We start from the raw sequence: 13349 nt of genomic DNA on the forward strand, positions 1-13349 counted from the left end.
TCAATATTCATAGATCCTTTCTACACGTCGTGATGCTGGCCAATCACAAGATGCGCCATGGTTTCCACGACTGCGCTGTGCGCAACTGTCTGTAGGGACGTTCGTGTGTTTCGGTTCGGAAATTTTTAGCCGCAGCGCAGACGACAGACTATCCATGACGCACCTTTTTGTCCGTAGAAATAGAACGTAGCATAATAATTGCATACGTTCTATTTCCACAGACTAAAAAGTGCGTCACGGATGTCTGTCGTCTGCGCTGCGCCTTAAACTACCCCGGAGTTACTGGCCAGTATGAAAAACTAGATTGTTTTAAAAATCTTAAGCGTACTGCCCAGGCCCGGATCTAGGAGGGGGCGAGAGGGTGCACTTGCCCCGGGCGGCAAAGATTGGGGGGCGGCTGGAGGCCACCTGCCAAACTTTTGCCGCTTTTTTCACCGCCGCGTGCGCCACCGGTGGCCCACCGCGCTTCCCCGTCAACGTTGTTTCGCCGAATTATATCTGTTGTTAAAAGACTTGGAGGCGCCCCTTGTCGCGGGGCAATCATAGCATTTTATTTAAGTACCAATTGAAAACGCACATTTTTGCTTGGAGGGCGACAAATTGGGATTCTGCTCCCCCCTTTTTAAAACGTAGATCAGGACCTGGTACTGCCCTCTAGGGCCCTATTCTAATGCTTCGAATCTCGCTCGCAGTCGCAGGCTGTCACACTACTCACTAGCTCGTAAGTGAAAATAGACGGGTCATAAAATTGCCCATTTTCATTATTATCATTGTCCTTCGCAACTCTTCAGTTGCGAAGGACAATGCCTCTAGGCTCTACACCTTCATGTAGAGGCGAAGTCTTGCTACTTACAAGTTTCAAATTTTTGTGCGCAGTTGACGCGATTTACGCGTGTAGTTTACAAATAACAGTTCCGAGAAGTGATTCTCGTTTATTTCGATCACGGGAGCTGGCGCCGGCGACGCAATTACGACTTTTGCGTAACTATTCCTGATGACTCACGCCCGAGTGCTCGCAATGAGAATTTTAATTAGCAAAAGTAATGCAACAGATGATTTCGGTGTTGACAGAATTTTTTATCGCCAAGATTTGGGAGGAATGTTTTAAAGAGATTTTTTTGTCCCCTTCCCTTCGTTTTTCCTCTCGTACGTATAAGTAAGTCCTTTAGAATCTTCACAGTTCAGGCTCGTTTATGACAAAACATGGCTCTACCACGGCTCAAAAAATCTGATTTGAAATATGTTTTGTATCCAATACCTTTTCATTTGGCTTTGCAATCTAACCATGATTGTCTTAACATGATTGCAGCAATGGGATGCCCATGTTTAATATGCCTATGATTAATAATCATGATAGGTATATTAAACACAAAATATAGTGTTTATTTGTCTTTAATGCTAATGCTGTAGAGTGTAGACAGATCGGCAATAATGTAGGGCTTGTCTTAAACTGAAAATGACGCGCCCCTCTCTCGTATTCACAGTACAAAATGTTTCATTTAGGTATATCAACTAGTGAAGTGGTGGGGCGCGTCATTTTAAATTAGACAAGCTTTATCAGTCGTGGTTAACCACCATGGCCCAACATGTAGTGGCAAATGCTGGCAGCCAGCATCAAGAAGCTGGCAACACCGGAATCATTCAATATTATGCACATATTATAACTCGTATAATATATTGTAATTACCATGAGATTTGCATACGACTGAAGTGGATAAATCGCTGTTGATTATGAATTACAACAATAGTTCCTCATAAATCATAATGCTAGGAACATTAAGCCTTGTTTATTGCAACGAATCATGGGACACTGGTAAACATGTAGGTACTTAACTCATTTTACCAATCAAATAATACGTCTGGATTCTGGATGCTTAGTCAAATTGCATTTGATAACTTCGACAGCGAAGTTACATCTCAAAGGTGTATGGATTTTGTCTAAATTCTCAAATGTAAGTTAACTAAGTACCCAGACATACTTCTCTATCATTGTCATTCCGCACACAACGTTTCTGCCAGGAACTGTACAATCAGGAAAATCAGAAAAATTATAATAATTATAAATTATTGTCCTCAGAGAACAAGCACAAATTTAAATTTCCTCAATCATACATAAGTGTCGTATGTACCATGTATTTTGTCACGCCCGCCACCACAAGAATATTTTACAAGAAACATCATAATTACTTTGCGCATCCCCGGTGGATTGGGGACATCGGCCGGGGTATGTGGGACTCTCCGAGGAACTACCCACTAAAACCCCATGGTGCTCCACTCCGGACTCCCCGCCTAGGCACAGTCACATTAACCCACCGCAACTCTACCAGCGGTTGTCCGCGTCTCGCAGACTCATCAAAGCATGTAGACTTTTCTAGGCCGTCCCGCGGGGTGGCCTAGAATCGCGGCCCACACGTGGGCCGTGCTGTGCACAGCAGGAGCACCATGCGCATCACGGCCCCCTCTCGAACTCGGAGCAATGGGCAGCGGTGTCCCCACACTGCTACCCCGAGTAATCATAATTGTTTCCTACATACCGACCTAGTGACAAAGATTCAGAGAAATACCAGGCGATGACTACTTAATTTGGTGATACGAATGTTGACGTGTGCTGTGACGTCACAAGGCTAACGGAAGTTCCATCCCACTGTAGTATTGAGTATCCACTTGTGACACAGTGTAAATACAGTAGACGAACTTCATACAAATCCGCTCAATTGGCGCACGCACACAAGCTTTGTTACACAGTTTGAGAGAGTTTGACTTTAAAGGATGACAGATAACTTTAGAGGACAATGTAGCTGTGTTCGTATAGTTGTCGCTGTGTTTTCACGTTCTCTCTTAGTCTATACTTTCCCAATTCCCAACAAAGGTTTCCATGGTCCGCCAATGTCCTCCATCTCTCTGTCGTGTCCTAAACAACCCCGAATCAGCTAGGCGGGCTAGGCCGATCGCAGCCAAGGCACCCTTCGGTGCATTATGATTACTGCATAATGCACACCTTCCCAACCTTCGCGGCACAGTTATTCTACTCAGTACTGCAGTGTACCGCAAACTTTTTGTGTTCAAGGTACATCTTGGAAAATAAAAATTTTTGGAGTTACACCAGATTAATCAGCATGTACGAGGGTGCACTGTTCTCAATTCCCATTCATTTCCAATTAGTACGATGACAATTTTGAGGCACATCAACTACTGGCTACGCCCTACGGTACACCAGTGCAGTTAAGTGTACAGCGGCACATCCTTTGCGGAACACTGCACTACTGTATTATGTTTATTCTATGTTTGAGGGATCTAAGATGACTGACATGCCAAAGAGATAATAATATGTAATTACGCAATTATGACGTCACCGCAACGTTACGTCTCGTTTGTTTGTTTAAATTATTGTCGATATTATCCTGTCCACGTTCGGTTATCTCATATGGATAACCATAACCAGTCACTTGAAAGCTAGTTTATAGTAACGAATCGCGTATCGCCAACGTTAAGAACCTATATTATCTACTTAATTAATTATTATCGGCGTAGTGCGAGTTGGACTCGCGCACTAAGAGTTCCGTACCATTATAGAGCAAAATTAGGCCGAAATTTGTGTTTTTTGTATGGGAGCCCTTCTTAATATTTTATTTAATACTAATATTAATATTAAATATTAAAGTACACATAAATATAAGGATTGTGTGAAAAATTCAAATACCTACCTGTTGCTATTATTGATATAGAGCAAAAAAGACCAAAAAATCACGTTTGTTGAATGGGAGTCCCCTTTAAATTATATTAAGTAATTTTATTTTGTTTTTAGTATTTGTTGTTATAGCGGCAACAGATATACACGATCTGTGAAAATTTCAACTCTCTAGATATTACCTCTTGAGTTACAGCCTGGAGACATACAGACGGACAGAAAACGAAATAGGGTCCCGTTTTTACAGAACCCTAAAAATGTATTTTCTACGCGTTGTCCCTAAATGGTTAGAAAAACAAACTACAGTTTGAAACTTGAAAAAAACCATTGGGGAGAGAAAATAACAATTGTTTGCGAATATTTCGTCATTTACCATTAAATATTAACTTTCTAACTTTACTACATCAAGTTGCCTTTAACTGTTCCAAGATGGTTCCCAGTAAATATGTCGAAAAACGGTAAAATGAAATGTCATTCGTCCCACGTAGCCACCCCAGCACTAGAGTTTCGTGGAAACATGGCAACACTCGTTTCGTTACTTCCTACAACCGTGGGACGCCGGACGTGGTAGTTGTGAGCCAGGGGTGCTCAATTTTAGGGAAAAATATGTAAAAGAGAATAACTTGAAAATGGAATTCTGTATTTTTGTTTGTGGTGTGGTAGGTAGTTATTAAGCAGTACAAAGAGTTGTAAAGCAGTAATATTAAAATCTTAAATACAATCACTTTTGTAACAGTATTTAGCTAACTTCACAACTTTACATAGTTTACACAAACGCACGTTAGGTATATTTCGTACGTAAAATAGGTATGAAAAAAAAAACCTTTAATTCCATCATGAACTAAAAATAAATATTTATTTTGTGAATATTTATTTTGTGATGCCAGTGATGCGAGAATGACTAAAATAGCGACAATCAACGGTAAATTAAATTGTCGTTGTATTTTTTAGCCAATATTAGCTCTGTGTGTCATCTGAAGTATTCTGAAGAGCTTTGGATGGTATTCGCTGACGCAAATCACGCGTCACCATTCATAAATTGTTTCGTAACATTTTTTTCTTTGTGTGAGATGAAAATAGAAGCTATTTTCAAGCTCTTGATGACTTATTTTAGAAACGCATAATTTTCAGCATAACTTTTGTCACCGGAAATGTCGGAACTCGGAATAGAAACGTTAGAAAATTATTGCGCGTATTTTGCACGTTTGCCCTCTAGTCTCTACTTTTTATATGTATTGCATTTACATACCTATGTATCTTTATAAAATACTAGCTGTCCCGGCAAACGTTGTGTTGCCAATATAAATTGTTTCGCCCATATTATTTTATTGAAGTGACTTAATAAGTATGTCACCATGGCCACGTCCATCGCTATCCCAATTTCCGTCGCACAAACAATGATCGCCGTCAGTCTCGAGTTGTAATAATTTACTATTATTTATTCAAAAAATACACTTATCAATATAAAAAGTAGCCAGTAGCCGATTCTCAGACCTACTGAATATGCATATAAAATTTGATAAAATCAGTAAGGCCGTTTCGGAGGAGTACGTGGTAACTAACATTTTATTATATATAAGAACTAGATGTCCCGAGCGGCTTCGCCCGCGTAAATTAGGAATTTTACAGAAACCGTACATTTTCCCATAACAAAATATTTCCCCCGTTTTTCCCACATTTTCCTGAGTTTCTTCGGTCGTATTAGTCTTAGCGTGATAATATAATATAGCCTATAGTCTTACTCGATAAATGATCTATCTAACACTGAGATAAGTTTTTAAATCGGACCTGTAGTTCCTGAGATTAACGCGTTCAAGCAAACATACTCTTCAGGTTTATAATATTAGGTAGGTATAGATTTTTTTTAATTATCGCTTGACAAACTCGAGTCTCGATCTAAAAGACTATGAAATGGTATAATATGGTAGTGATGATGATGATGATGATGATGAATGTAATTTGCATAGTAGCATATGCTTTCTGTTCTTAAAACAACGCCGAAACTCCCAAACTTGTATCTATAAAGAATCAGGAGTTCTCTCAGCACTTTCCGAACCACGGTATACCAGGTATATCTCGGTGCAAAATCTTACTTGTTGGTAGCATATGCTTAGAATACTTCTCACGAAACCAAAGTCATCACATGTTTCACATCAGATCACCACTTTTATGAATATAATACCAAATTGGGATGATACCCTATATACCAAAAGAAAAATTTTGAAAATCGGTTAACAAACGGCGCGTGGCGGAGTAATCGTTGAATACAAGAAAACGAACATAACACCTCCCCCATTTTGAAAGTCGGTAAAAATTGTAGCCTATGTGTTATTCTGATGTATAAGCTATATTATTGTAAAGTTTCACTAAAATCCGTTCAGTAGTTTTTGCGTAAAAGAGTAACAAACATCCATACATCCACACATCCACACATCCATACATCCAAACAAACTTTCGCCTTTATAATATTAGTAGGATAAAATCCGTTCAGTAGTTTTTGCGTGAAAGAGTAACAAACATCCATATATCCACACATCCACACATCCATACATCCAAACAAATTTTTGCCTTTATAATATTAGTAGGATTATCTTCAAATAGATGTACATATACTGGTCATATTTCATAGTTGGACGCTGTTAAGCATTCGTGAATCGTGTACTAACCCACAAAAAATTACGTATTGAGATATGAATACAGTTATATTCTTTAGATGATTTTAGAACAAGACTGCATTCAAAATTAAACAACAAAAAAAATTGTGGGTTAGGAGTTAGGACACTGCTAAACAGCGACCGGCGGGGCAAAAATGGTCACATTTAGCAATTCCTCTCAATTAATTCAGCAGATGAATTGTCAAAACTGTCAAACTGACAAATGTGAAATCAGTACAAAAATACAGAAATGAATTGCAAGCAGAGTTGCATTTTGCGATTTTAGAAAAATGAATCATATTATGATTGATATCATGATTCTTCAAAGCGACCATTTTAGCCCCGCAGTTTAAATTTTAATCAATGAAAATGTGCGCGACCCCTGGCGATCGCACGGTGCGTGCGCGCGCGGGTTCTATGGAAGCGCACCGGAAACGCCGCAATTTGCCCGCGCTTCATGCAGCCGACTGCAACGTGTTTACGTGTCTATTACTGAGATTGATATACGAAATTGATCTTTATTGTAAGGTTCTTTTGAAAAAGGCAAAGAGGTATCGAAAAAGCAAGTTCATTCAGTTAGCAATACTTTTTTTATGAAATAAGGGGGCAAAGGAGCAAACGGGTCACCTGATGGAAAGCAACCACCGTCGCCCATGGACACTCGCAGCATCAGAAGAGCTGCAGGTGCGTTGCCGGCCTTTTAAGAGGGAATAGGACAATAGGGGAGGGTAGGGATGGGAAGGGAAGGGAATAGGGGAGGGTAAGGAAGGGAATACGGGATTGGGCCTCCGGTAAACTCACTCACTCGGCGAAACACAGCACAAGTGCTGTTTCACGCCGGTTTTCTGTGAGAACGTGGTATTTCTCCGGTCGAGCCGGCCCATTCGTGCCGAAGCATGGCTCTCCCACGTATGACATTTTACAATGTTGCTAATAAACAAATAACTTGCGTGTTTTAAAAAGAGGAATAGCACCTTGATCTGTAAAGCTTACATGGAAGAATTATTATGGTATAATCTGAAACGTAAACTGAGAATTCATGAAGACAAAGAATTCGAGTTAGAAGAAAACCTAGAGTTAGGTAGAGAAGAGCTTGCCAAAGAAATATACACAGAACAACTAAAACAACAATTACTGTCCTTTTGTCAACATCGGACAAGCAATGAGGGAAAAGCGATAGAAATCCCCTACTATAGTTATTTCACTAGAATATCTATAACGCTGTAAGTGGAAATGTAGTGGAACGTTTTTCTCGGAAAATGAGAGTATCGACGTAAACAAGGTAAAAACAACGGATGTGTAGAAAATAGCTGCTAAATTAGAAACCTAAACGATCTGTCCTAATACAGTCTGGAGGAAATACTTCTAGTTTGAATTGGATACCGCGAAAAGGAGTCCTTATCTAAGGCCGCAAACAGACGGTCGGAAAAGCTGTCGCGCGATTTCGCTATTAAACTGCATTTGACGCAAGTCGCATGCGCAACAGTACAATAAATAATAATATAATATTAAGTTCTTTATTTTCAATAACATCTCCCTAGTTTATTATATCGCAGGTTTCTTTTGCAAGGAATAATAATTACTTATATTGCTTTGGCAAAAATACGGCGCCTGAAGTCTGGACATACGGTCGCAGAGGCCTCTCCACACTTTAGCCACGCTGGACCAATGCTGGCGATTACGATTATGTCGAGTATTCCTCTGTGATTGCCAGGCCCGGATCTAGAGGGGGGGCGAGAGGGTGCACTTTCCCCGGGCGGTCGGAGGCCAACTCTCAATCTTTTGCCGCTTTCTTCACCGCCGCGCGCGCCACCGCGCTACCCCGTCAACGTTGTTTCGCAGAATTCTATCTGTTGTTAAAAGACTTGGAGGCGCCCCTTGTCGCCAGGGACCTCGGCGTGACTTCTCACCACCGCCACTTCAAATCTACAAACGTTCCGTAGAATTCATTCTGCCTTATTCTTGAAAAACTTAGAGTTTTTCAAGAACCAGGCAAATACTTACATTCAAATTATCAAATATAAATGAATTACAACCTGTTTCTTTGTTAGAAGTTATGTATAAAAACGATTTACAGGGTGCATTTCCTAACTTGAGCACAGCTCTTAAAATTTATGCAACCCTTCCTGTAACTTCTGCTTCATGTGAGAGAAGCTTCAGTAAAATGAAGCTTCTCAAAAATTATTTACGCTCCACAATTATGTGCCAAGAGCGCTTGTTGTCCATTAAGAGCCAACAACCTAAAATCAAAATTATGAAAGTGTAATTGACGATTTCGCTGAAATGAAATCGAGAAAAATAAACCTTTAATTTTATTATATTAATAAACAATTTTATAAAAATCATAGCATTTTATTTAATTACCAATTGAAAACGCACATTTTTGCTTGGAGGGCGGCAAATTGGGATTCTGCTCCCCTCTTTTTAAAACGTAGATCCGGGCCTGGTGATTGCCCATGATCGACGTCGATTATTTTGAAAACCTTATTACCTACGATTATCTATCATGGCTCGATGTAGAGACAGGCTCTTTCACTATATGAAAACTGTCTCCAAATATCAATTTGGAGACAGCTATCAAGCTTTACCAGTCGCAGCTGCGAATCACAACCAGCCAAACCTACGTGCTAGTTTACATCGATACAGTAGCAAGCGCCAGTAAGCCCAGTAACACTGGAACACGATTCTAGATTAGCACTGTATCGATTTAAACGTGTCGTCTATCTGCACGTGTTTTAATCTAGTCCAGTGTCCAGCATCCAGCATCAGTGCTGGATGCTGGACACTGGACTAGATTAAAACACGTGCATTTTTTTTATATGTGTACTTTAATATTTAATAATAATATTAAAATAAAAAAAAAATTTAAAGGCGGCAATAAACACAATTTTCAGCCTATTTTTGCTCTGTATCGGTACGGAACCCTTCGTGCGCGAGTCCAACTCGCACTTGACCGATTTTTTATCTCCGTTTTCGTATGTCAATTTACATGTTATTTAGACGTGGTTTTTATGTGGTGTTTACACCATATAGACTCCGTTTTTTGTATGAAACTATGGCTGGTTTCACTTGCGTTTCATAAGAGGACACACTATCACATTTTACGTAACATTCTAACAAGCTTTTTATCGACTATCAAAAATGGAGTTAGATATCTCGTTAAGCAAAAACGTTTCTCGGTATTTTTTATACTCATTAGGAACACTAAGGCCGGTATAAATAGTCAGTACTCAAAATGCGATCCGGTCTCATTTTTCAGACACCATAATATTGTTACTATCTAAATCAGTGCCGAATTTATATTTTTTATGAGAGCAGCCTGCCTAGCATACGCCAACGAGATAATTAAAAACTACTCGTCTCATAATGTCAAAATCTCGACATTATCTCGACAAAACTCTGTATAAATGTGTTATTTCGATGATAGATCTACGCGAGAAAAAATGTTTGTCATGCTAGGGTCAATAGAGATGAAGAGACAAACCATCGAACACCAAGAAAACATGTAGAGTGAGATATCTCGTTGGCGTATGCTAGGCAGGCAGGCCACCTTATTTTTACCGCCCCATGTACGTAATCTGCAGGGGCCCTCTATGGACGCTGCCGCCCCTATTTCCTGGACCTGGTCTATAATGGCGTATTTATAAATCCAGGGCTGCTCTAACTTACAGCTTAGATCCAAGTAAACATACAAAATTAGTTAAGCCATACTACGACCACATAGATAAGCCATATGGCTTAACTATGTGGTATGTATCGTATACGAAATCGTAGTATGAGAAAGAAGATTAACCATAGAGATAAAACATAAGATATCTTATGTTTTATCTCTTTGGTTAATCTTCTTTCTCCTAAACAGCCAGACGATGAATTAGTAACCGTTTTAACTAAAAAAAACTGACTGTAGGTACTACTGATTCCTTAAATCAGACAAGTCATTTAGTTTTAGATTTTAGAAGAGGTGAATAGAACAAGCATAGGAAGAAGAAACGTGGTTATTTAAGTCGAACCTATCAATAGCAATCATTATGATCGTAACGACATAATAGCCCTCTTATATTTATAGCATTTATTTTATAGCATTTACGACGAAACCCGATCTTCGCTCGCATTATCCTTGTTAGTCATTTTTTGTCTCGATGAATAAGATGTTATAGGAAATATGATGTCATTAGGTAGCCAGGAGCTGCTGTAAAAAATTGGTTTAGATATGCTCTGAACCGGTGTTCCGTAAACTTTTTGTGTTCAAGGTACATCTAGGAAAATATAAATATTTGGAGGTAAACCAAGTGACGGATTAAGACTACTTGATGCCCTAAGCAATCCATTCCTGTGGGCCCCCCTAACCTAATCCCTATCCGTATGTCAACTAGAATCTTCTCTCTTATTAGGTCTTTGAATCTTTACTCTTCTGGTGTCCTTTAGACGTGATGGCCCATGGGCGTAGCGAGGTACGGGCAGGGGGGGGGGGCAGCTGCCTCCCCCCTACAAGAGCGATCGGTCGCTAATGCTCACGAGTTTCATACCCAAACGTATGAGCGGAGAGAGTTGCGGGGGTAAGAGGTGAGGCATTCAATCCGTGTTTGCTCGCTCATAAATCATAATTTGCCCTAGGCAATTGCTTAATTTGAGGGTTAATCTGTCACTGGGTACACTACAAACTAATCAGTGTGTATAGGGCTTACTCTGAGCTCCTATCCCTTCGTCGATCATCCTAAGTTGTCTCTTTTTTGGCACTTAGCACTAGCACTAAAGAACTTTTCCGAGGGACACTAACTGCTGGCCACGGTACCTACACCAGTGTGTCTCGGCACTATCCACCGCTGGCGACACCGGGACCTGACCGCAAAAAATTCAAATAAAATGCTACTTTATAATCTGTTGCTTGACGCGACTCGCGAGGCCCCTGCAAGAGCGAGGCCCCGGGCAATTGCCCTGCTGTGCCGAGTGTGAGCTTTTTGTTTGACATTCGATCGTGAACGCGTTTGGCGTTTACAGTAAACGCCAAACGCGTTCACGATCGAATGTGAAACAAAAAACTTACACTTGGCACTGTTCGCCAAATCGCCACCTTAGGAGGCCGCCACTGCCCTAAGCTTTTAACTGAAATTACTTGAAGAACATTCTTATAAAAGCATGAGCGAGGTAAAATAACGCTGAACGAACCTGTAGGACAGCATGGCTTAGTACAAGAGAAGATAAGTATAAGTATAATTCTAAATACTTTAGTATAATAATTATATGTGAGCTTTATGCAAGCTTTTTCAGATTTATTTACACAATAATAAATATGTTTATTATGAGGCAAATAAAATATAATATTATAACCGTCTCCTTCTAAATAAGTCGTTAGTTACTTGGTTAAAAAAATACTACCGCCGTACAATAAATATGAATAAAGCTGTATAAATGAAATATAATATAACCACAGAATATAACCGTCTCCTTCAAAATGAATCGTAACTTGGTTAAAAAAAATATTATAATATTTCGTATAAATGCTTTATTACTGCCGCGGTACAATACATATGAATAAAGCTGTATCGATCATACCGAGAACGCACTCGCAGCCTCCCCTATTCCCGGAACACGGTGACGCTCGTGTCCAATTATTTCCTATTGTCAAGTAAACAAGGGGTACCAAAACTAAGAGGGGTTCCTAAAAAACCCTAAAGTGCAAACAGTTAATAATAATACATATTATGTACAGTACTTTATATTATATTGTAATATTTCAATTTGGTCCCAACATTTATAATGCAACTTTATAATGCTTCCTTACTAATATTATAAATTCAAAAGTATGTTTGTTTGACACTTTTCTCTTCAGTCAAACTTTTGTATAAATATACTTTGAACGGAACCTTAGAATGTAAGATAAACATAAAAGATTACACGTTAACAAGGTTTAATTTAACCATTACCTTATAAATACTCACTTTAACTTTCCTGGAAACGGCCAAGAAACGGCAGGGTTAAGATAATAATTTGCATTACCGCGAAATCACAAGAAGGTCTTCGTTTTGGCAGAGCATTTAAATTATCTTTCCGAGAAATGCTGCAGCAATTTTGATATCGTGACGCGGAATCAAAACATCGTAATTATGAGAATCGAATATATTCGGATCGCCAAAATCGTGGGAGTATTTGTGTAGCGTCTGCGTGCTTTTGGTGGAATTTTCTAATCATATTTTGGCAGCGCGATGCACGCAGTACTTTTTGCAGTTATATAGAAACTTCGAAATCTACAGGGTGTAACAAAACTAAGTGATAAAACTTTAGGATATAATAATAATAATATCTATGGACGCTTCACACCACGTCAGTCTGGCCCCGTGCTAAGTACCTAAAGGACTTGTGTTACAGGTACCAGACAACGGAAATATATTTAATACTTTTATACTATACATATATTTGAGATTTTTATTATATCATACACATATTTAATACACATCCAGACCCGGGAACTTTGAAAACTTTTTGTTCCGTCGGCGGGATTCGAACCCGCGACCCCCGGCTTGAGTTACCGACGCGCTCACCACTGAGCCACAGAGGTCGTCGAGAGATGATACTATGTTTTTTCTATATAATGGGTCCCTTACATAGAGTTCGCTGTGAAAGTAGCAGCGCTGAAAGGCAATTTTTTTTTTCACTTTTGTATGGGGAAACTCGCGACGCTGCGCGCTGGGGCGCTAGCCCATAAAAAAGTGAAAAAATGTTTGTCTATCAGCGCTGCTACTTTCACAGTGAACTCTCTACAAAGAACACATACACACCCTAAAGTATTATCACTTAGTTTTGTTACACCCTGTATATATTAATATCATAAACTAAGGAAATACTATATCTAAGAACTAATCTACATGTTTTGCCGTAGTTCGATTATTGCGCGGGAACCGTACATTTATCCGGCTTGACTATAAACTTTTTTCTTGCAGAAACTTAAAGTATAGCATACAAAAATTCTTTTAATCGGTTCAGCCGTTAAAGCGTGAATATGTAAAAGA

The sequence above is a fragment of the Aricia agestis genome, chromosome 12 (genome assembly GCF_905147365.1).
Source record: "Aricia agestis chromosome 12, ilAriAges1.1, whole genome shotgun sequence".
NCBI classification, from domain to species: domain Eukaryota; kingdom Metazoa; phylum Arthropoda; class Insecta; order Lepidoptera; family Lycaenidae; genus Aricia; species Aricia agestis.